General features: G+C 42.6%; 1 protein-coding gene and 1 long non-coding RNA gene across 4 annotated transcripts in view; both read right to left on the bottom strand.

The window, feature by feature from the left end:
- LOC309559445 (class I histocompatibility antigen, F10 alpha chain-like) overlaps positions 1-25,965 on the bottom strand; it is a 587,461-nt gene that overhangs the window by 459,732 nt on the left and 101,764 nt on the right. The window lies entirely within an intron of this gene.
- LOC309559455 lies at positions 11,650-12,469 on the bottom strand. The gene is made up of 2 exons (XR_014225470.1): positions 12,427-12,469; positions 11,650-12,161 (listed from the first exon to the last, which is right to left on the bottom strand). It is a non-coding gene; the product is annotated as an uncharacterized lncRNA (long non-coding RNA).

Raw genomic sequence — 25,965 nt, 5'->3', positions numbered from 1 at the left:
GGCATTGTCTCATTGAATCCTTACCCGGCACCCCTAAAGGCGATTTGTCCAAAGAGCCAGACAAATCTTATCGCCCGAAGTTCCAGTATATTGATTGGTAGTCTTGGTAGTCCTCCAGAGTCCAGACCCCTTGAGCACATCCATCCCCAAACGCCTCTGTTATCAACGACACCTTGATACGCTGGCAACCATGGAGACCACCGTCCAGTACAGGGGAAGGATTTGCCCTGTCGAAGCGCCAGAGAGCGGAGTCACCATATCAGGGACCCTCTTGTATTCCAGCTCAACAGGATCAGATTGTGTGGAGACTATGGTCTCTTGTCCCACTTGGCAAGAATCTCTTTGCAGAGGTCTCGAGTGGAACTGTGCAAACTGAACCACCTCGAAGGTAGACACCATCAGGCACAGCATCCAGACTGCTTGACAACAGGAGCCAAATCGAAACCTTCAGTTTTTTCCCCTGGAAGAAACACCCTCGCTGAAGCCGAGTCCAGAGTCAGACCCAGATAGTCCAACTTGGTGGACGGAACCAGAGCAGATTTTTGGAAGTTCAATTTCCAACCGAACTCCTGCAGAGTCAGTACAGTAATTTCCAGGTTGTCCTTTAGAGCAGTCAGGAGACTCTGCTCGCAGAAGAGTGTCCAGGTACCCAGTACCGCAATCCCCCACTGCCGCTACAATGCCAATACCGGGGCCAACACTTCTGTGAATACCAGAGGAGCCGAGGCGAGACCAAAGAGTAATGCCATGAATAGATAATGCTCCTCGCCCACGGCGACCGACATATATTTGAATATGAAAGTAAGCGTCCTTTGATGTGGGGATGCCACTACCGCGCGAATGGACTGCATTTGGAACTTCTGTACCGGCAAAAAGCGGTTCAAAGCCCTGAGGTCCAGGATTGAACGTACAGTATGTCACAAACGGGAGTACAATATTTTTGTAAAGATTTTATTCTATCTTTTCATGTGACAACACTAAAGAAATTACACTTTGCTACAATGTAAAGTATTGAGTGTACAGCTTGTATAACAGTGTAAATTTGCTGTCCCCTCAAAACAACACACAGCCATTAATGTCTAAACCGCTGGCAACAAAAGTGAGTACACCCCTAAATGAAAATGTCCAAATTGGGCCCAAAGTGTCAATATTTTGTGTGGCCACCATTAATTTCCAGCACTGCCTTAACCCTCTTGGGCATGGAGTTCACCAGAGCTTCACAGGTTGCCACTAAAGTCCTCCTTCACGTCTCCATGATGACATCACAAAGCTGGTGGATGTTAGAGACCCTGTGCTCCTCCACCTTCCATTTGAGGATGCCCCAAGATGCTCAATAGGGTTTAGGTCTGGAAACATGCTTGACCAGTCCATCACCTTTACCCTAAGCTTCTTTAGCAAGGCAGTGGTCATCTTGGAGGAGTGTTTGGGGTCGTTATGTTGGAATACTGCCCTGCAGCCCAGGCTCCGAAGGGAGGGGGATCATGCCCTGCTTCAGTATGTCACTGTACATGTTGGCTTTCATGGTTCCCTCAAAGAACTGTAGCTCCCCAGTGGCGGCAGCACTCATGTAGCCCCAGACCATGACATTCCCACCACCATGCTGGACTGTATGCAAGACACACTTGTGTTTGTACTCCTCACCTGGTTGCCGCCACACACGCTTGACACCATCTGAACCAAATAGGTTTATCTTGGTCTCATTAGACCACAGGACATGGTTCCAGTAATCCAGGTCCTTAGTCTGCTGGCCTTCAGCAAACTGTTCGTGGGCTTTCTTGTGCATTATTTTTAAAAGAGGCTTCCTTCTGGGACTACAGCCATGCAGACCAAATTGATGCAGTGTGCAGCATTTGGTCTGAGAACTGACAGGCTGAACCCCCACCCCTTAAACCTCTGCAGAAATGCTGGCAGCACTCATTCATCTATTTCCCAAAGACAACCTCTGGATATGACGCTGAGCATGTGCACTCAACTTATTTGGCTGACCATGCCAAGGCCTGTTCTGAGTGAAACCTGTCCTGTTCAACCACTGTATGGTCTTGGCCACTCTGCTGCAGCCGAGTTTCAGGGTCTTGGCAATCTTCTTATAGCCTAGGCCATCTTTATGTAGAGCAACAATTTTTCTTTTCAGATTCTCAGAGAGTTCTTTGCCATGAGGTGCCATGTTGAACTTTCAGTGACCAGTAAGAAAGAGAGCGATAACACCAAATTTAACACACCTGCTCCCCATTCACACCTGAGACCCAGTACACTAACGAGTCACATGACATCGGGGAGGGAAAAATGGCTAACTGGGCCCAATTCAAACATTTTTACTTAGGGGTGTACTCATTTTTTGTTGCCAGCGGTTTAGATATTAATGGCTGTGTGTTGACTTATTTTGTGGGGACAGAAAATTTACACTGTTCTACTGTACACTCAGTACTTTATATTGTAGCAAAGTGTCATTTTTTCAGTGTTGTCACATGAAAAGATAGAATAAAATATTTACAAAAATGTTTCATTTTTGTTAGCTACTGTACCTTGCCTTTCTTCCTGGGAACTGTAAATAGGTTTGACTAGAAACCTTAAAAATGTTCTGATTTTGCAACCGGAACAATCACCCCTTGTAGTAGAAAGTCTTGTAACGCCCCAAAGAGACCCCGCAGGCAGTCCGGGGACAAACGCAGGATGGTAGGAAAGAATCTCACTGGAGGATAAGACCGAAACTCGATCTTGTAGCCGGACTGAATCAGCTCGTGAAACCCAGTCTTGAATCATGGAGGTCCATGGGTCCAGAAAGAAGCCAAGAGTCCTCCCACCTCAGACACGGGTGAGGGCGCCCCTTCAGGCAGGAGAGGTGCTTGTCTGCAGGTCTAGAAGAACCCGCTCTTGGCTTACCAGACCAAGTCCTGATAGACTTAAATCCTTCGTCTTGAGATCCTGGGGAGACGAAAAGGCCACATATGAGCTGAGAGAAAATAAAAGGGCCCACGTCTGCGACAAGACTCCTTGCCCCTGGCAGCCTGTGGAAGAAGAGTACTCTTCCCCCCTTTAAGACCCTTAATGATATCATCCATATCATGCACCGAAGGACCACTGGTGTCACGGACAGCCTAGAAACTAAGGGAGCCGCATCAAGAGAGGCATCACAGACAAAACTGCAACCCCTGGACCAACTGGTCCACGAGCTCCGCAAGGGTAGGGGTAAGCTGTTCACCTCTCCAGATCCTGGCACAAAAGCTTTGCCTACTCCGGTAGAGTCTGGGACACCAATGCTATGATGAACACCGGCCTAGGGACCAAACCGGCCACAGTAAACATGTGTCAGACCAAAGTCTTGGCTCTCCTGTCAAAAGGAGTTTTTAAACTGGAGACTCCATCGGATTAGAGTGGGATTGATTCAGCCTGGAACCTGAGAATCCACCACAGGTGGGACTGTCCACTTTTTTATTTTATTTTTTTTAACAGGGACTCTCCAAAGGGATACTGTCTAGCGGGATACTGTCTAGCGGGATACTGTCTAGCAAAACACTTAGGCATCAACCTATTGCGTTTAGGTCACTGATTCGTGACAAGTTTGCCGAAATAGGCAGGAAAAGGGAATATCTTTGCTGCTTTTGGGGAGCTGAGGGTACCAAAGGGGACCGGCGCCGCTGACACAGCAGCAGTTGCATCCTCCATTTTTAAAGTTGCCCGCACCGATACAATCAGTGCATCCACTAGTGCCGTTTCATGCGCGGCAGTAGAAGAGGAATCCTCGTCACTAACAGAGTACTCAAAGAGCGTGGACACAGACCCAGTAGGGTCGCTACATACTAAGCTCACCCCAAAACATATCAGGGGAGACCGCCGACTGCGATCGCGCAAGTGGACGCCGGCCAAGGGTCCACAAATAGACCACTAATGAAACCCCACAAAAGACAAGGGGGTCACCTTAAGAGCCCACCATAGAGGACATAATGGAACATAGCCCCCCTTAAAGGATGCGCAGGCAGGGTACCCCTGCTCACACAATAATAGCGACAAGACTGTCACTAAAAATGTGCCACCCGGTTCAAGGGAGGTGCCAAGCTAACCATACGGCCCAGCAGGCCACAAGCCGCGGCCTAAATTCTTGTGGGGGCTCAGCCGCAAATAGCACAGATCCTCAGTCCGGCAGATGCCCAAGGGGGAGTTGGGAGCGTCAGCTAGCCCCACGGAGGCCGCCCCCAAATTTTGAGGGCACCCCACTGCCAGGACGTGGGCCCCAGCGGATCCGACCACCCAGGGCAGCGGAGGTGAGGGTAGATGCCCACAAGGGAGGCAATGGCTTCAGCCACTCTTACAGGGGCCGTTTTACATATTTTCCACCAAGTATGCCGCAAAGCCACAGCTTAAATTTTAGACCGGACCTGGCCGCGTGAGGCGCGTACCCACGAATGATAAAACATCTGCTCCCCCAGCCCAACAACCACTGCAGGGAGCCCCAAGGACATCCCTGCCCTAGTCACCAACCCCCAGAATGGCAAGGAACCCTGCCCAACCCCCCGTTGTGCCCGGTCAGTATCAGCAGCTCAGCCAGCAGCAACTACAGCCAACCCCCCATAGGAGCATGTGTCAAAGCCAGCTTACAACCACACCCAGAGTGGGGGACTGAAACCCACAGTGACCCATAGTGACTGTTTAGAGGGGCTGGGGGTTCGGGAGGGGAACCTGGGAGTCTGACTGTCCCAGGGAGGGGCCCACGTCCACCCCAAAAGACCACCAGGGGAGAGGGGGGGACACTACTTAACACACCATGGAACCGGGGTGGGCACTATTCCAGGCAGATCACCGTATCATCGGAATTGGGTGCTGTGGGCCAAGAGGCACGCTGCGGCTCAGGCCGGGACCAGGTTGTATGTGCCCTTGCGAGACGTTTAACTTGCAGGCCAGCACCCGTCCAGAGGGGCTATGACGCGCTGACCTAGCGCGGAGCTGAGACCTCCTCACACTCGCTGGCCGGTCTGGGAAGAACTTAAGGATTTAGAATATCCAGTCTGTCGCTGAGTCCAGCAGTTGATTGTAGTTCTCACAGAAACAGAAAATAAAAGCGGAACAAATTCCATTTAAAAAGAAAAAAAATGCTAAGACCTGTTATCCCAGCAAGGAACTAGGTCCCGACTAGGCAGAAAAAACTGAAGACCTATAGCAGAGTGTGGGAGTATATCCCCTGGGACTGACCCATAGGCGTGGTAAAGCTTTTTTCTGCCTAATGCCCTACTCCTGTAGGGGGCAGCATAACCCCAATTGTTAAGAAGATTCTGGAGCGGTGTCTCAAATGAAAGAAAAGTCTTGTTTACACTTGTGTTGCTCTCTGAAGAGCAATGCATATTTGGAATTCTCTTCTGACAGCATTTGATCAGAAGTGATGAGGCATTTTATCACCTCCTCACCATCTGCTTTCACTTCCTAAATGGTAGACTACCGAGCTGCAACCGTGTGCACTGCATAGAGTTGCGGGGTGGATGCATCACAGCTCCATTCACTTGAATAGGTCATGTTTGGCAGGTGGTAATGCCTGCCAAACATAACAGGAGGTATAATTCCTTCCTTGGCCCAGAGGTAAAGCATCACAGCCACGTCATGTGTACACCCCGACTGTTGCCTAATAGGGAAAAGTTGAGGGGAAGTAACACAACTCAACTGCAGGGTTTTACTGCCTCTCAATCGCTTGTGTAAATGAGGCAAATGAAGGGATTTTGCACATAAGTACCAAAAACACTACCCCTATAATATTTAGCATTGTGGGAGCTATAAAATTTTTTAGGTGTGTAAAGGCACAGACTGTATGGAAAGTACTGTAATTTTTCATAAAGGAACTTTCTGGCTATAAAGTTCCTGACAAAAAGTATGTCCTGCACAGCATAGTGTACAAGGACCCTAAAACCTAATACACAGGTGTGACTAAGATGTTTTCTTCTGCAGTAGGATTTATAAGACCATCAAATGAGTATGAGTATTGTGGGGAGCAACCGGGGAGAACTGCTAACAATACGGTCTGCAGTGACAAGAACGGTGTTGCAAAGTTTGAAGTTAAAATACTTGAAAGATCTCTGCATGTACCTTATTCAGGGGTCCCCAACCCACGGGCCACAGACCGGTACCAGTCCTTGGCTCGTTAATAACTGGGCCACATTACAGGAGTGAAGCGTTGACCACAGTTTGCGACAGTCCTGTCTGATCCATGGCCGTGCCACTTAGCAGCCTGTGTGTTCTCTCCCGGGTCTCCCACCATGCTGACAATGTCATTCTATCAGCAGGGCAAGGGGAGGGAGGAGCTGTAGATCTTGACAGAGTGGGTATCTTTTCATATTAACAAGCAGGTAATCACCCTCTTAGTAAATGATAAGTTGGGCAGCCCCTGCCCTCCTTCCATATCTGCAGCTCCTCCCCTGCCCAGCTGATAGGATGACATAAGCAGCCGGGTGGGAGACCGGGAGAGGACACACAGAAATTGAAAGGCAGTGATGTAAGAGGAAAGGGGGCCATGACTGCAAGGTGCATTGGGATGTAAAGGAGCACTGTGATATAAAGAGGACTGCACTATAAATAGGTACTGTAATCATTACAGTGCAGTCCCCTTTATATCACAGGGGGTCTTCACAGTGCACATCCCTTTACATCACAGTGCCCCTTTACAGTGCAGTCCCCATGACATTAATGTCATGGGGGCTGCACTGTAAAGGGGCACTTTGATATAAAGGGGATTGCAATGTAAAGGGGCACTGTCATGTAATGGGGGCTGTGATTTGAAAGGGGAACTGTGGACACTGATTTAAAAGGGGGACTGTTCTGTAAAGGAGAGTTGTAATGTAAGGGGAGCTGAGGACCGACTGCGGTCCCTGGAGTAATCAGGTGCAGGGCCATCCCAACCCCTTTGTATTGAATTGTATTGTTGCTGTAGTGTCTCCATTTATATTATAAAGCACTGTGCAAACTGTTGGTGCTATATAAATCTGGAATAATAGCAGCCTAAACAAACACGCAAAAAGAAAGATCACTTTACTGAGCACATTAGGTACTGTAGACTATATTCTTACTATATGATTTGAATGTGTTGGAAGAATGGGCTGAGTCAGGAATCTTTCACTAAATGTAGCCGTAGTAAAAATATATGTGAACCTAGAAATGTAGATAGAAGTAATACTTTATATAAATCGCAGTAGTTAGAGGGATGCTTTATGATGAACCTATTTCAAGTGAATGTTCTTGTTAAGGAGGTTTCCATCACCCCATCCCCCTTGTCTGCATGAAAGGGGAGTTTGTGTGTTCTTACTTCTGGAGAAGAAAAGACCTTGAGTACCGGATTCACACTTGTGTGATGCGGGAACGCTGCGAATATGCAGCGTATTCCCGCATCGCATCCGCACATCTGGCAGTTCACACTGCCAAATGCGATACGCAGGGGGTGTCAATTAAAAGTTAACGACACCCCCAGTTGCGATCGCATATCGCAGTACGATCTGCAAGTTCGCACAGAATCGGATCGCACAAGTGTGAACCACTGTGCGATCCGATTCTGAGGCGGCTCAAAAAATGCCTCATGTGCGTTTGTATGGCTGAACTCGCATCCGCACAGGAGATCGCATGTAATGAAGGAGCAGTGCGCTCCGAATTACATGTGATCAGCGCATCCGCAGAAGTGTGAACCGGCACTGAAAGATAATGAAACAGGATGCTACATTCCAAATACAGTAACCAGTTCGAACCAGTGAGATTGCCATCAGACTAAGAGATGGGTCAGCTATGGATGAAGACAGCTGGTTAACCGTTACTTTACCAGAAGAAGAAGTGGACATTGATTGGATGAAATATACGATTAAACCTCGGGCCAGCCCAGAACACACCTATGCTTCATACATATTCATTACTATAAAAAGTTCATGTTCTATTGTCTTTTTAGATTTGAGACACAAGGCAGATTTGCTCTGTCTGAACTCTGTACTTATTTTTATGCGCATGAAAATAAAAACGGTTCTACCTTGTTTTCCAAATTGCCGGAATTCAGTATTGAGTTCTTTAAATAGAAACTCACATTTTTATGGTCCTTCGAGACCGGAAGCCACTACTGGACTGACAAGCCCACTTTTGACGGCTGCAACGAGACTTAAGGCGACACGCTGAAGTCGACCAAAAGTCCTCCGGTTTGAATTAGTTGTAAAAAGAGGCCAGTCGTTTATCAGTGGGCAATAGTCGTCCAGAGTCGGTTTACCGGAAGACCGGTGAGGAAGAACAAGGGGATTCGGTAAGTGACTAAATTTATATTTCCCATTGGGATAGTTCAGTGACAGGAATATGTTGTATTCTGGTAGGACAAGGTGACCAAATACTGTATCTTGGTAGGTTGTTTTTGTGACCAAGAAGTATATTGGTAGGACAAAGTGACCAGGAGATATATTTTGTGACTGGCTAATTAGTCCGCATACTGTATCTTGGTAGGTATTTTGTGACCAAGAAGTGTGTAGTGACAAGTCAGGAGTAAAGACTGACTAAATAAATCTTTGCCGTGAACGTTTAATTTTCGAACGTTTAGGAATGGGAAATATAAATTGGTGTCTAAGCAAGGATCCTGAATGCAATGATGAAAATACATGTGAACGGAACTAGGGACAGAGATGAGTTGAGTGTTTATAGACACAGTAAATATTTTGGTCCCTGATGAGAAAATGTTGGTTGTTGAAGATGATTGAATGTATTTTGTTGTTTCTGTTGTAAATGTGACAATGTTATCTGAATTCAGACAGAGAGGTAACGTGTGTATGATATATGTGTATGTAAGCATGGCTGATTTGTAACATAAGTTTTGCTACTTGTGTGTGAGAATAAATGAGAGTTTAATAGTAGGAGAGAAGTGCCTGCGTGTGTCTGCGAAATAATCCCCCCCTCCCCTTGGAATGTCTGATTGTGAACAGGAGAGTTTCGCCTGCATGTATATTCTCCTTCATGTATGGCCTCCTGAGTGAGACGTTTTGTGTAGATGTAAGAGGAAGAATTCATTTTTAGACAGCTATGAAATGATTGGTATATGTAACATGTGATGGTAAAATGTAGGTAATGTAAAAAACTTTGAAAAGTAAGGGAAGTTTTTAAATATATAAAATATTTTTCAAAGATGTTCCACAAGGCAGTATGCAGGAAGGCCAGCCAGCTGGAGGTGAATGACGCTATACCACCATCCAAGGTGCGTGGTCACCATATATTATGTAAAACGAATACATGTATTTTAAGATGGCTGTAATATATGATAATCTATTTGAATGGCTTGCATCAGGCATGGTGACAACTTTGACAGATTTTTACCCCTTCCGGAACGGCCACCGACATGTGCACTCCCACGATTTCCCCTTGACCACCAGAGGGAGCTCCCGGCTGCCTTTGGCCCCTTCAGGCGTGTGTGCTCTGCCAGGAGGGGTGGCGACAGATTATGGGGCAGGCCTCCGCCCCCTTCCGCAGCCTCCCTTGGTCCGTGGAGCTTGTACTCCGAATCGGCCGATGACGGTCAGTGCGCATGCGCAGGATCTGCGCGTGCGCACTTTGACAGAGGGTCCGACCGTGCCAGTCCCACGGCTTGGGATTGGTTGGCGGCCGGATTGTGTGGCCATAAGAAGCGCCGCCCACTACTCGGATGTTACCGGTGGTCAGAAGAATGTGGCGTCTCCCATCAGGTAACCTGCGATTACTCTTATGCCATGACTGGACTATTTGTGACTACTTTTTTAATCATTGACAACTTACTATGGTCTGTCTTTCATATTGCCTCTTGCAGAGTTTTGGCTCTAGTACGATTTGGGATTAACTTGTCCTTTTCCCCCTTTGAGCTAAGTACTGTTTGTGCATGCCTACAGTCACATGCTAAATTACACTGAAATCTCACTTTCTGGTTAAAACATACCGGTTTTTGAGTTGATGTGGAGACCACTGGGGAGCCCCTTCATCTAGATTTGTGCCAATCACTGGCAAATCCCCTTCCCTTCTTTGGGTATGAATTTTCATTTTTTACTTCATTATACAATGGCACTCTACCTGTCTTGACTTATTTATGACAATTACAAAAAATCTTCCCCAATTCATGGTCATATTTTAGGATTGTTAACATCAATGGGGTATATCCAAAGGTGGATTTCTTTCTCTTTTACCAATCAAGTATGAGTACTAGTGGATTGACCGCACCTTGCTACTTGATTTAACTGGTGTTATTAGCACAGGTGGGACTGAAACACTTTATACGATTCCCTTCCCCCTTCCCGAGCTCTGTGGGTTGGGCGGTGTTTTTTGGCGACACCACACCCGCCTAGGGGGCTATTTGATGTGGCTGGGTTCACTCCCTACCCAGTACAATCCTGGTGATGGTGGCACTGTGGTGATTCAGCACTGTTGGCGGCATTTTTGGTATTGATGTCACTATGCCTGAATGCAATTGATTTGTTACTGACGCTTTTTTATCTGTTACAGCTTATCTTTATATATCAAACCTCTGAAGAAGCAGTATCTAGCCGCGAAACATGTCAAGTTTATGGAGGGACATGGACCACCCTGTCACTATGTGACAAGGAAAAATTATTTTGCTTTATTACCAAACTACTGGGTTACCGTATATTAGTCCATGTTCCACCCTGATATTATATTGTTCATGTTTTTTGTCTGATACACTGTGTGAATATCCTGCATACCACTGATACTCATGATGAATTTTAAACATGTCTTTTTTGAATACAAATTAAATTTTTTAATCCAATCTCTTTATGAGTCTATGATCACTTTTTGTATGGCACAATAAAAATCCTCTATGGATTTCCCTTTTTTTCTTGGCTGCTTAGGCAACGCATGCGTGATGACCACGCAGCTTGGATGGTGGTATAGCGTCATTCACCTCCAGCTGGCTGGCCTTCCTGCATACTGCCTTGTGGAACATCTTTGAAAAGTATTTTCTACAATTTAACTAGGATGAAGGTGCCCGTGTAAATTCTAGTACACATAGCCGCAATTCTCTTTTTCCAAATTTTTAAATATATTGACAGATATAAAATCCTAGTTAAAATAGTGGGTTTTTGTCTTGTAACTTTAAGATTACTTGGAAACAAAGACAAAATAATTGACTGAAGCCAACACCCTTTAGATTTCAAAAAGCAGCATTACTATTATAATTATTTAAAACCTTTAGTCTTTCCATTCCAGCCCACTGGGCATGGGAAGGGAGACCGCTCCACCCACTGATAAAAACTGTGTATTCTTTTAAAATGGAAGTTATTTGAACAAAGTTAGTTGACCAGACAGGTTCTGTATAACATGTTAAATGTGTGACCAAGTATCAAGTAAAAGATAGGACAATAATGAATGCTCACTGAAAATGTATGTCTCTCTTGTTTTGTCTTTTAATGTTTATGAGTTTTTCTTGATGCAGAAGGAACCAGATCTGTTCCTAGAATTTTCCCAGATCTGTATAGTTGGGTTTGAGTAAGAGATGGTGATAGTTACTCAGTGTGATTGGTGATGTATAATCCTTATATAATGTAATGAACACACTATGAAGATTATTGTGAATGAGTTTTAACCATGGTAAATTATTGACAACTTTTAATGGACGTCCTTTCATGAAAATCCACGTGGTGATAATTAAAATAATTAATTATTATGAGCTCCTTATACATGGGTAGAAAAGACTGCACTCATTAAACAACATGGCCATATGATTTGTGATTGATATATGTTTGTTACTAACTATTTGATTATTTCTAGGTGAGAAATGTAATGGTAACCTACTATGACCTTTCATTTTGTTTAAGTTTCTAGATAGTACTAAACAGTCTCAATCCGCCTGTCGGATATGGTTTAATGCCCAAGAACTAAAGAAGATTACAGAATCCATTGACAACTTGCATCATCTTTGTTTATATGAATATAATAATAGTTTTTATTACAACTGGTTGTATACAGAGCGACTAATTTTGACGGTATTTAAGTTTTTCCTTTGATTTTATATTTTTCTGTATTGTCCTTCCTGTGCGTGTGTTTTATTTAATTATGGCAGCATCTACTTTTGTATATTCTGTCATAATCATTGCAGCGGCCTGTAAGGCGGAGGCATTTTTGAAATGCACAAACGTTTTGGAAAACAGAATCCACGGGGTGTGCACAGTACAGAAACAGAAAGGGTTACACTAAGTGTTCATTCACACTAGTACGACTTGTCAGGTGACTTAGTCAGCCTGACAAGTCACGCACCATCGCGGTCTATTGACTGCTACAGGACCCGTTCTAATAGGAGCGACACAAGTCGCCCTGACTTAGAAAAAGGGTCCTGTACGACTTCAGGGCGACCTGGAGCGACTTGCATGGACATTTTATGAAGTCCGTGCAAATCGCGCTGCACGCGACTTCACAGGTCGCCCCCGAAGTCGGATCCGACCTAGTGTGAACGGGGACTAAGAGTTAGAGATTCCAACTTGGGTTTCACACATAATGGTTACATCTGACACTTAGCAATCTTTTGACCACATTTGATACACTGATTACATTTTCATCATAATTGATTATGAAATTCGATAAGTTCACGCATATGGGTTTCTCCAATTCTCTTTGATTACCTAGGTTTGGGTCAGGCATGCAGAACATGATGACACATATATGCATGAGTAATATGTACATAGAAACTGGGGTAAATATAGATATGGGGCCAAAAAGCACACTCATTCTCCTTAGATAAACTCCACACCTTGGATCAATCCTCTCATCACCTCTCCTCAAGAGTAGATCACAGGAGTAGAGACCAATCAGCTGATGATTGCAGAGGACTCTATATTAGAGTCCTCTGAAAAAGATAACAGAGTCTTTGCAAAATCGTTCCCAGTGTTCATAAATGTAGTGGAAGGAGAGATCAGTGTGGTCAAAAGCCCGTCAAAGCCGTCACCGCACCTCGTGGATGATCATCCCCCTCAAATATTGAAGAGACAAGAACTCACTGCTCAAGGTGGTGTATTTGCCTGATGACTCACACCGGCGCATGCCCCGGCTCGCCTCCGTGAAAACTTGATAAAGGAAAAGGAATTGGCAGCACTCCAGGTTGAGTCAAAATCCAGATTTATTGACATCCAAATATGACAATCGTGACAAGGTTGACGCATTTCACACACTGACTGTGTGCTTAATCATTAGGCTTGGTATGTTTCTAAAAACCATAGTGTTTCTATGCATTTTAGGTTGAAGCACAATAGAAATCCTTCAGGACTAAAATTTTGGGGCATAGCAGTTACCCCACAAGTATGGAGGGGTTCAAATAGAATAAGGGAACCATCAAAAAAAGAAACACGTTGGATCTATTTGATTGAAACTCTATGTCCCAAGGGAATGAACGTAGAACTGGATTTAAACAGTTTTATCAGTGATTTAATTATTTTACTTGTATGAATATTTAACTTGTATGTTTACGATTTTATTGGTAATATTGTATTATTTTCCTTGATGTAATGCCAGTTTGTCTGTCGGAAGGATACTGGACGCCAATTTTTTTGCACTCTTTGGCAGGTGTTTATCTATGGTTTGTTTGATGGCTATCGTGGAGCCTCAACTGTAGTAATAATTATATTAACTGTTATGTGTGTATATATATATATATATACACACATATTTATTTAGGTGGTATTATATATATATATATATATATATATATATATATATATATATATATATATATAGCTACGATTATAGTACCGGTTCTATTCCCAGATGCTGCCTTATATATAGAATTAATATATTGTATATTTTGGTTTACTTATATTTGTTTCTATATGTTGCATTTTTTTTATTTATATTTTTTGTTGCAACAAATTTGAGACCTTACATTATCTACACTATCATTTATTTTAGTATGGCGATCCATTATCCTTTTTTAATGAGAGGTTGGTGGTGATGTTTTAAGATGAGGAGTTATATGTTTCCCTTTAGAGATGGAGGGTCACATGTGAGACGCACGCCATAGTATTTATAGCGGCACACACAGGGTTACATTCCTGTGGGAGTGCCCTATATAGTGGTTAGACCCGTGCTGTGTAGCCACGCCCTCTGAGGAAGTCACATGACGATACGCGTCAGGGTTGGACTACACGGCTCACAACGCCACACTACTGCCTGGACTGAGCTGCAGGCTGTCCTCACTGATTACTGCTGGACGGAGAGCGGTGAGATTACGCTGCTAGCCGGTATATCGGCTGTGAAGTGTCTGCATGTATTGCTATCTTTGATTGTTACTTTGTAAGTGCATATTGTTTGGGGAACTTTTATTTAATAAACAGTTTAAACGGGGCTTCACTATCAGTCTGTACTTTTTCTCCTGGTATGCTGATTGGTCTCTACTCCTGTGATCTACTCTTGAGGAGAGGTGATGAGAAGATTGATCCAAGGTGTGGAGTTTATCTAAGGAGAATGAGTGTGCCTTTTGGCCCCATACATTCATGTTTCTGGTGAGTGCAATATTTGAGGGGGGTGATCATCCATGAGGTGTGGTCACGGCTTTGATGGGCTTTTGACCACACTGATCTCTCCTTCTACTACATTTATGAACACTGGAAACGATTTTGCAAAGACTCTGTTTTCTTTTTCAGAGGACTCTAATATAGAGATGTACAGTATATCCGTTTATGATTTTATGAATTATGTGTTTTTAGAAGCGCTGCTAATGTGTGGTTGATTGCATCATACATATTGTTTCTATATTTTGGTTTATTATAGTAGCTGCTTCAGTGTTTTAATTTAACACGTTCATTTCTTCAATTCTGTTTGGCGCTGGGTGGATACATATATTGGTTCTTTTCTAGTGTGGTATCCCTTTGTTTGCATTATTTACTTTTAACCTAGCTGCCATGGATGCTATACAATATTTAAGTAATAGACAGGTGAACCTTGATACTGTTTTTTCCAGTGAGACAGTGACAGAAGTCACCGAGGATCTTAATAGTATGCTTATATAATTAGGACACGCATTAGAGAAGCAAGTAAGGACATGGTGGGACATTACCACGTTCGAAAAATATATAAAAGAAAAGATCATTATGCGCAGCCTCAGATGGGAAGTTTCCCCTCAGGATGGACTTGATGATGCAGAGTCTGTAGCAGAATGGTATGAGTTTTTTAATACTATGGGTTTAAAACTTCAGGAGTTAGTCTTGAAGAGAAAAAAGAAAAAGATGAGCATGCTTGACAAAAAGATTGCTGATCTTAATGGTCAATTACTATCTTCTAGAGATCTAGAGGAAGTAATTAATTTTAATACCTCTCAAAAAAAGAAATTAGAAAAGGTGGATAAAGAAACACAAAAAAAGAAAGTAAAGAAATTTCAAAGGGATATAGAGGATTTTAGGACCAACTCAGTTTATTTGTGGCAGAATAATATTAATAACCCTGGGAATAATTCATCTCAGCCCACCTTGGTTACTCAAGAGGATGAATTATTACAGAGAGGGGAACAGGAAGGTTCTTGTCCACGGACCCCTAGAGGGGCTCAAGGGGGACGTGGAAGACATACCAAACCCCTCAAAAAAAGGGAATAAGCCAAACCCCCAAATACAACATGAGAAGGGTACTAAGAAAAATAATAGGAATAACGGACAATATGAGTATGCCCAGTCCTCGGGTGTGTTTTATCCCAGGGCCAATGGTGATCCTTGATACTATTCTCAAATTACCCCTGTGAGACAACCATTACCTAACCCACAATGGAGACCTTCTGTTGAAGTCTCCAACAGATTTCAACCGTTGGCAAATGATGGAGGTAACTTTGTCCCTTACTCCCCTCGCCCTTTTTTAGGGAGGGGTGGTCAGAGAGGGAGGAGGGGCCGGGGGGCAGATCATGGCGGGGACGACCCCCCCAATTCAACCAGGTCCTCTCAAGAAGGAAATTGGAGGGCACCCCCGATGGGATTAGGAAATCAGTATTCAGGTCATCAAGTAAGATGGGTAGATTCAGAGGATGCAGAGCAGGACATCGAGTCCAGCAACAAAAAAAGAAGGGGGATGGATTAAATGGAATTTACAATTTAGCAAGAGTCCAATTAAGCCAAAATGTGCCCCCAAAAAAACGATTAATAAGTTCAGTGTTTACATTGACATACACAAATACATAAGGAAAATTAATCTGAAAAAATATTTTTTGGGGAAAACTTCAACAAACAGCACAAGAAGACCTATTAATACCACGATAGGAGTGGATAGTGGCCTGAAAAACAAATCTCTTTTCAACCCTCTTATCCCCTCGAATCATCAGGTTGAGGTGTTTAAACGTCTGGTTTTGCAAGAAGTAGAAGGTTTAGCACCCAAGAAAAACATTAACCCGAGGCATGTACAAGAGGGCATTAAATCTCTGGAGGAAAGGAAAGATATAATCATACGACCCGCTGATAAGGGTGGTGGAGTGGTCATCCTCACCAAAGAGTTTTACCACTCTCAGTTAACCACCATGTTATCAGACAGAGATCCCACTTCTCTTTATTGGAAGGATTTAAGTAATTTGGTTGAATTTGGCTATCAAGCTAGAATCATTACCAAAAAGGAAAAAGAGATATTTAAATCCTAACTTTAACCGTATCCCTACCATCTATAGGTTGCCTAAAATTCATAAGGATCCAGTGAATCCACCTGCTCGCCCGATTGTAAACGGAATAGGGTCTGTTACCTTGCGGTTGGGACAGTATCTTGACCGTTTTTTACAATCGAGTGTGATAACCACCAAAGCATACCTTAAAGACACAAAAAATGTTCTTCAATTGCTTAAAGAGGTAGAAATACCCCCCCAATCACAGGTGTTTCTAGTAACAGCAGACGTTTCATCGTTATACACTGCTATTCAACATGACGATGCAATGCTGGCCTTGAATTGGGCTTTGAGTCAAAGAGAAGACCTCCCATTCACTCAGAAGAGTTTTCTCGGTATGGTGTTAGATTTTTGTTTAACTCATAATTATTTTTGGTATGGGGGCTCCTTCTTTACGCAGAAAAGGGGAGTCGCCATGGGCGCACGTTTTGCGCCAAGTATCGCAAATCTCTTTATGAGTGAATGGGAGAACAGAGTTGTTTTCAATGAAAAGAGTAGAATTACACTTCTATATAAGATTTATTGACGATCTCTTCTTTATCTGGATGGGAGATGAAGATTCTTTGAAATCCTTTGCTAATGATTTGAATCAGAACAACAACAACATTAGTCTCCAATTCCATTGGAGTACACAATCTGTTGACTATTTAGATGTCACAGTTTCATTATTAGAGGACAAGATCAGCAACAAGGTTTATTTTAAAACCACAGATCGGAATAGTTTTCTACCGATGTTTAGTGGTCATCATCCTCTATGGTTGAGGAATATCCCTAAGGGACAGTTCATGAGGGTGAGGAGGAACTGTTCCTTAGATTCTGATTTCGCTTCCCAGTCCTTGATTCTTAAAGAACGTTTTAAGGAAAAAGGCTATTCTGATTCCCAATTGAATAAAGCCATGGATGAGGTGAAGGGCCTCACACAGGACACTTCTTTGGAGGATCGCATCAAATTAGCTGATAACAAACATGAGTACAGCTTGATCAGCAACTACCATGCACAATATAAGGAGGTAGAAGGGATTTTCTGTAAGTATTGGAAGATTTTGACTATGGACAGGGTCCTATCAAAGGTCCTGCCCAGTAGTCCTAATTGTATTTACAGAAGGTCCCCGCCAGTGGCAGATAGGCTTGTTTGTAAAATTTTGGATCCACCAAGCCGTCCCCAAATGTTTTGAAAAATGAAGGGTTTTTACGCATGCAGGAAGTGTATTTCATGCAGACAGGTCGCAACACCTATCAGGGGCCTCACGATGTTCACTTCCGCAGCTAATGGGAAGGAATTTGAAATAGAAGAATTTATTTCTTGTAATTCCTCATTTGTCGTTTATGCCCTTCAATGTCCGTGCGGCATAATGTATATTGGTCGCGCCAAAAGGTTACTTAGCAAACGGATTTCGGAACATATTAATAATATTCGTATAGGTTTTAAAAAACATAGTGTTTCTATGCATTTTAGGTTGAAGCACAATAGAGATCCTTCAGGACTAAAATTTTGGGGCAAAGCAGTTACCCCACAAGTATGGAGGGGTTCAAATAGAATAAGGGAACTGTCAAAAAATGAAACACGTTGGATCTATTTGACTGAAACTCTATGTCCCAAGGGAATGAACGTAGAACTGGATTTAAACTGTTTTATCAGTGATTTTTAATTATTTTACTTGTATGAATATTTAACTTGTATGGTAATATTGTATTATTTTGCTTGATGTAATGCCAGTTTGTCTGTTGAAAGGATACTGAACGCCAATTTTTTTGCACTCTTTGGCAGGTGTTAATCTATGGTTTGTTTGATGGCTATCGTGGAGCCTCAACCGTAGTAATAATTATATGAACTGTTATGTATGTATATGTATATATATATATATATATATATATATATATATATATATATTATTTAGGTGGTATTTTATATATACAGCTATGATTATAGTACCGGTTTTATTCCCAGATGCTGCCTTATATATATAGAATGAATATAGTGTATATTTTGGTTTACTTATATTCGTTTCTATATGTTGCATTTTTTTATTTATATTTTTTTGTTGCAACAAATTTGAGACATTACATTATCTACACTATCATTTATTTTAGTATGGCGATCCATTATCCTTTTTTAATGAGAGGTTGGTGGTAAAGTTTTATTTAATAAACAGTTTAAAACGGGCTTCACTATCAGTGCCGGTTCACACTAGGGCGACCTGTGAGGCGACCTGGTCGTCTCACAGGTCGCCGCAGGTCGCCTCCCATAGGGAAGCTACGGACCCGTTCTGATAGGAGCGACACAAGTCGCTCCGACCTAGAAAAAGGGTCCGGAGCTTCTTTGGGGCGACCAGGAGGCGACCGCCATAGACTTCAATGTTATGAAGTCCGTGGCGGCCGCTCCGAGGTCGCGGCGCGCTGCTCGCACCGCGACCTCGGAGGTCGCCACCTAAAGTAGCGTCGCGGTAGTGTGAACCGGCGCTCAGTCTGTACTTTTTCTCCTGGTATGCTGATTGGTCTCTACTCCTGTGATCTACTCTTGAGGAGAGGTGATGAGAGGATCGATCCAAGGTGTGGAGTTTATCTAAGGAGAATGAGTGTGCTTTTTGGCCACATACATTCATGTTTCTGGTGAGTGCAATATTTGAGGGGGGTGATCATCCATGAGGTGCGGTGACGGCTTTGATGGGCTTTTGACCACACTGATCTCTACTTCTACTACATTTATGAACACTGGAAATGGTTTTGCAAAGACTGTTTTCTTTTTTCAGAGGACTCTAAAATAGAGATGTATATCCATTTATGATTTTATCAATTATGTGTTTTTAGAAGCTCTGCTAATGTGTGGTTGATTGCATCATACATATTGTTTCTATATTTTGGTTTATTATAGTAGCTTCTTCAGTGTTTTAATTTAACACGTTCATTTCTTCAATTCTGTTTGGCGCTGGGTGGATACATATAATGGTTCTTTTCTAGTGTGGTATCCCTTTGTTTGTATGGTTGAACATTGTTTAGTTTAGATACAAAGTTCTGTAGAAGTTTAGTTGGGAGATAGGTGGTGGTGTTTTTGTACCAATTCTTTACTCTAAATGGGAAAGCTGATTTTTCCTTTTGGTGTTAGGCCAGGTCACTAGGGATCGTTCAGAAATCTATGAGGGGCTATATAAGCATTATTATTAGTTATGGAATGTTTGACTGACAGTCCTAGTAACAAACACACCTGCCTTGATATTTTTATACTTTCAGCCCTAACATAGCCAAATAAGATTGTCTGAGTTGGTAAATCAGCAAGAGAAAAGGAAAGTAGGTATCTACACATTAGGATTAGATATATTTCAGATCCCCCATTTTTCATCTAAGGTAAGCTGGGTAGGGAATAGAACTGATGAAAAGTATACACAATCATCAGATTAGAAATGAAACACAGCTAAAAAGGTGGGTTTTCTGGACCACTCTTGTATAGAGGTTTGTTCTGGAATGTGGCTCTTTTGAGCCATGGGGTAAACCATGTCTCAATAGGAGGGATGGTATCCCTAGAAGTGGAGAAGACATTTAAGACATTTGCGGGGTTTGGATTCTCAAATTACTCAAACAAAAAATTTTGTGTGCACAGTGTGCGCTTGGATACACATCACACGGTATAGAAAGGCCTTAGGCCTGGCAGTAAGTGAAAATATAGACCCTGACATTTCTAAAGACAGCAGTGTCCCCAAAATCATTAGAGTAAGAAAACAAATCTATGTGAGTGAGTGTTGTGAATGGGGGCACATCTCTTTTTCTAAATAAAGGGATTCACATCCTGGAAGGAGAGACCACCTCTCACCTACAAGAAGTGAAAGTAACACTTTGAACTCAACACATAGGAATAGGTAGATAGGAGGTGACCATAATTTCTCTGCTGTCCCTAGGGTACCACAAAACCCCTCAAGGAAAGTCTCTGATTATTGTTTGTACCATATATATATATATATATATATATATATATATATATATATATATATATATATATATATATATATATATATATATATATATATATATACACACACACACACACACACACATGTGAGAAGGAAAAGACATGTGGTGACTGGGAGGATGTATGGTGGACAACAGACCCCCACAAGTGGGATACCAGTTCGCTAGGATTCCTCCAGATGACATACCTACCTATCAAAGGATCTCTTTAGCAAAGGGAAGTCAAGGAAGCATTATCTTTACAATAAGAAACCCAGAGGTCAGGGACAGTGGGGTATATAGACTGGGAATAACTAAGTCAGGAACTGATCCATGGGCTGAAGTCAAACTCCAGGTAAACCCTTCCCAAAGTGTCCCTGCCAACGCTACAGGTAGTTCACTCCCTAAGGTTGGAGATAGACAGGACAGTGAGGTAGTTGGGGTAGTGATACATCCGGAGGATAGATTGAGCAAAGAGACTAGCTACTCTGACAAGAATGAATGGTTGGAATGGATGAAGTTTACAGCCAATTCTACAAATGCCTCTGACTGTGTAGTGTGCTCCAGCGGAAGACCAAGGCTAGTGATTGTTCCTTTTCCCTCAGCTTTTAATATGACATGTATCTTATTGATTATGAAAGGAAAAGCAGGCAATGAGATTTGCAAAACAGAAATTGATAAATTTCCTGTGACTAAAATGAAAACTAAGCCAGTAGGTGTGACAGTCTATAAGGGAAATTATATACTTGTTTTAATAATACTCTTAGACCGGCTGCACAAGAATTTAGGTATTGTAACACTATATATTAGGTTAGGAATGATGGAAGCTTCCTAGACTCACTGTTTACCAGTCATACGCAATCGTTAGCAGACACCTGGTGGTTGTGTGTAGATAACTAAGGGCTTTATTGAGCTCAAACTGGGATGGGACATGCACGCTGGTGAAAGTAGTTCAACCCTTTTTAATCTTCCCTGCCAGACTAGGAGGTGTTCCTATATGGGATAAGGCCCTAAGCAGGAAATTAAACGAGCTAACCAAGAGAAACATCCCAGGGGAAGTTTTAATAGATCATTATACATAGATGCTATAGGAGTACCAAGAGGTGTCCCAGATGAATTTAAAGCAAGAAACCAAATAGCTGCAAGTTTTGAATACATTTTTCTGTTTATAGCTGTAATAATGGATAAACTATATATATTACAATCAGCAGCGCTTTGTCAACTACACACGGGATGCAGTCAAGGGCCTTGCCAAGCAGCTTGATGCCACCTCACTGACAGCCTGGCAGAACAGAATCTCCTTGCACATGCTCCTAGCCGAGAGGGGAGGGGTCTGTGTAATGTTCGGTACCACGTAATGTACGTTCATCCCCAATAATTCTGCCCCTAATAGCGTCTCCCGAGCATTGAAGGGCTTGGAGATGCTGTCTCAAGAGTTGGCTGAAAAAAAAAAAACCGGGGGGAGTGGCTTGGAGAGGAAGAGATGTGAGGACGTGTGAGTAGGAGCTCCCGCTAACCCCTCTCCCGGACTGCCCCGACACGGCATAGCTACACGGCATGCAAACAAGTAACCCGGTCAGGAATCGCCCAGTGACCCGCTCGGTTAGCGATCGCTCGGTAGTAGACCGGCGTCAACTACAGAGGAGATCAGGTGGTGGAATACAGCAATACTTTCAGCAGCAGCTGTCCGGAGTGCCGGAAACCAAGATGGCGGCGGCACGTGTGGGGACACAGCCAAAACAGAGTGCGCAGGGAGTGCAGTGCACACAGCATGCAGAGAAAGGTGAGAAGCCGCCAGAGGGGAACATGACAAACCCAGGGGGGACAGCAGCGAGAGAACCCGAAGCCGACCCCGGGATTCAGCAGGAAAAGGTAAATCTGGATATCAAAGACTTATTGAAAGCATTGCCCACTAAGGCAGAGATAGAGGCATTAATAATGCGGATTGAGGAAACACACCAACGTGATATCCAGGAACTCCGCAAAGATATGGTCCAATTATCAGATAGAGTTACTTTAAAAGATACCGAGATCACACAAGTAAAGGACCAAGTAGCGGACATAAGGAAGACCACAGAGACATTATCAGAGGCCACCATTAATATGCAACTTCATATGGAAGATTTAGAAGATAGGAGCCGCAGGGGGAACTTAAAACTGAGAGGCGTACCAGAGGTGGAAGGGGAAAATTTACAAGAAAAGGTGAGAGACATTTTTTTAAAAGTGCTAGCCCCCACCTCACACCCTGCGGCCCCTATGGAAATTGATAGGGTCCACAGACTGACAGGGTTCAGATATACAAACTCCAACAGACCCCGTGATATAGTATGTAAAATGCATTACTACACACAGAAAGAGGAGATCCTCCGGAAAGCCTGGGACATAGGTACAGTGGAAGTCGCAGGGGCTAAAATAAAAATACTCCCGGATCTGTCTAAAACCACGCTTTACCGCAGATCATTACTACGGCCAGTGCTGGAGAGAGCAAAGCAACAAGGTTTTAGGTACAGATGGGGATACCCGCTGGCAGTGACTTTTTTTAAAGAACGAGACATGTTTGTTCTTCGTACCCCAGCGGATTTACCCAACCTATTTGAGTTCTTGGGTACAGAACCTGTTCAGGTGGAGGACTGGCTTACAATTTCCCCCAGAACAATGGGGTACCCAAACTGGGGACCCCGTGAACGGAGGTTGAATGGACATGGTAATAAGAAAGGACAAGTCTGAGAGAACTAAGTGAAATTGAGGATCCAATTGGAACGAGAGAATGAAGAAATGACAGGAAGAAATACTGCTATTACAAAATTCTCTCTTCAATAACTTTTTTTTTTTTCTTTTTTTTTTTTTTCTTTTCCCCCCACCCCTTCGTCGGCTGTTCCCCCTTTTCTTTTTGAAGCAGTCAGCTCCAACATGTTTTTTTTTTTTTGAGGGTATATGGATACATGGATACACCCCCGCCCCCCCCCCCCCCCCCCGGGAGGAGGATAAGAGATAAGGTCATATTTTTTTTTTTTTTTTTTTTGCACAAAATCACTATTGATTTGAACTTTTTTTTTTTTTTTTTTTTTTTCCCGTATTCTCATATATTCTTATATTTATATCATATATTCTTATATTTTTTTTTTTTTTTGCACAATTCTAAAACACATGAGACACGAGTGTAGAGTGGTAGTGGAGGTGTTTTCCTTTTCTTTTTATTTATGATTATGGGAAAATTATGTTGTTTCTTTTTCTTTTTCTGTTTTGGGCACACAACAATTAGAAATTTTTTTTTTTTTTTTCTCTTTTTTTTTTTTTTTTGGGTATAATATACACTTTGTAACCTATAAAACACTAATAAGGGTAATAATGGTAATAAGGGTAATAATGGTAATAATCTGATTTATTAAATAGCACAGTTTTTGTTTAACTTCTATTTTTGAATATAAACACATTTCACAATACGACCAATTTCAGCGGTCTCTAAGAAGGTGACAGAGCACAGGGTGCCCTAGAGGCGGGGGGGAGGGGCGGAGGAAGCATTGGGTAATACTTGACCTACCAAGGAACTAGGAGAAGAGGAGGGGTAGATGGTAGATGGCAAATGTATTGTGAGATCTAGGGGTGGGGATGGATGGGATGGGGGAGAGACGAGGGGAGAAGAGAGCCCCCGTATAACCATCTCCTCCTTCTCCCACCCCCCCTGCTTTTTTCGTTACTTTTTCTTTTCTAATTTTTTTTTTTTTTCTTCCCTTTTTGCAGGGGGAATTGAATGGGTTTTTTTTTTTTTTTTTTTTATCTTTAATATAATGTTTATATCCTTGATTTTTTTTTTTTTCTCCTTTGCCTCTAAATGAGATACAAGGAATGTGAGAAATTGAGGCCGGGAGAAGTAGATATACAAAAATAATGAATCTTATTTATATATATATGCCTGGAATACCCTGTGAATGATCTGTGTTGGGGTTCGGGAGAGGGAGGGGAGAGTTTTATTCTCTAACCTAACCCAAACATAACCCCATTTAGGAAATTGCTCAAAGAACCAATATAGATTGGATGAGCAACCCAGCGTGAAGCTATATAGTGACCCCTCTATAGTAGTAGTAGTTCCTCCCCCCTTCCCCCCCTAAGTTTCCCCCCCCCCCCCTTTTTTTTTTTTTTTTTTTTTTTTTATATAATGGAGAATATACGGATTTTATCCATTAATGCAAAAGGTCTCAACACTCCAGAGAAAAGGAGAATTTTGTTAGATGATCTGAAAAGATCAAGGATAGATATTGCGATGGTACAGGAGACACATTTCAGAGAGGATAAATGCCCTAAGTTAAACAATAATCTTTTTCCTATAGTATATCATTCAACTAACTGGGAGGCTAAGTCGAAGGGCGTATCCATTCTCCTATCAAGGAACATACCCTGGAAATGTACACAAGTTTTGAGCGACCCAAATGGCCGATATTTATTTGTAAAAGGGACGATACGAGAGACCGAAGTCACACTAGCCAATATGTATGCCCCAAACATAAAGCAGGATGGTTTCTTGAGGAGGGGCATGGATATGCTCAACGAGTTTAGGGGGGGACATTTAATAATAGGAGGAGATATGAACATCCCCCTGATCCCTTCAGAAGATACATCCCGGGGTCAATCCTCAATCCCGCCTATGGTGCGAAAACACTTTGCTAAAATACTACAGGAAGGACAATAGATGCATGGCGCCTGATGCACCCCAGAGAAAGAGACTACTCATTCTATTCCTCTTTGCATCAACAATACTCCCGCATAGATTATTTCTTAATCCCACACAGTCAATTACACGCTATAAAAGACATAATGATAGGCTCAGTGACTTGGTCAGACCATGCCCCAATTACATTAATTTATGAGTTACCAAACAAAAGAGAAAGGAGAGAAACAACCTGGAGACTGAATGAAAGTCTTTTACAAGATAAGGAGACTATGGCAAAGGTCGAGTCAGAGATAGTTTATTTTTTTTTAACTAACACCACTGCAGACTCAGACCCAGGGATAATATGGGAAACACACAAAGCAGTTATACGAGGAATTCTTATAAAACATGGGGCCAGGATCAAAAAACAGCGAACTAAACAATTAGATCACCTACTTCAAGCTCTTTATAAAACAGAAGCAAAACATAAGCATGCACCATCAGCGGAGGGAAAGGATGAGCTCTTGAAAATAAGGAGAGATATTAATGAACTCTTATCCTTTAGAGCTAAAGCAGCAATTCAGAAAACTAAAAGGATTTTCTATGAAGCAGGGGATAAATGTGGGAAGCTATTAGCAAAATCACTCAAAGACCAAAATCTGACAACATATGTACCACATATAGTAACAGACGCAGGACAGAAACTTGTATACCCCAAACAGATAACTCAAGAATTTAAAAAATATTATGAAACATTATATAACTTAAAAACCCAAACAGCCCCACAAACGCA

This window comes from Pelophylax lessonae (genome assembly GCF_965119305.1).
Source record: "Pelophylax lessonae genome assembly, chromosome: 7".
Lineage (NCBI taxonomy): Eukaryota > Metazoa > Chordata > Amphibia > Anura > Ranidae > Pelophylax > Pelophylax lessonae.
This window is presented reverse-complemented; position numbering and strand designations above follow the sequence as displayed.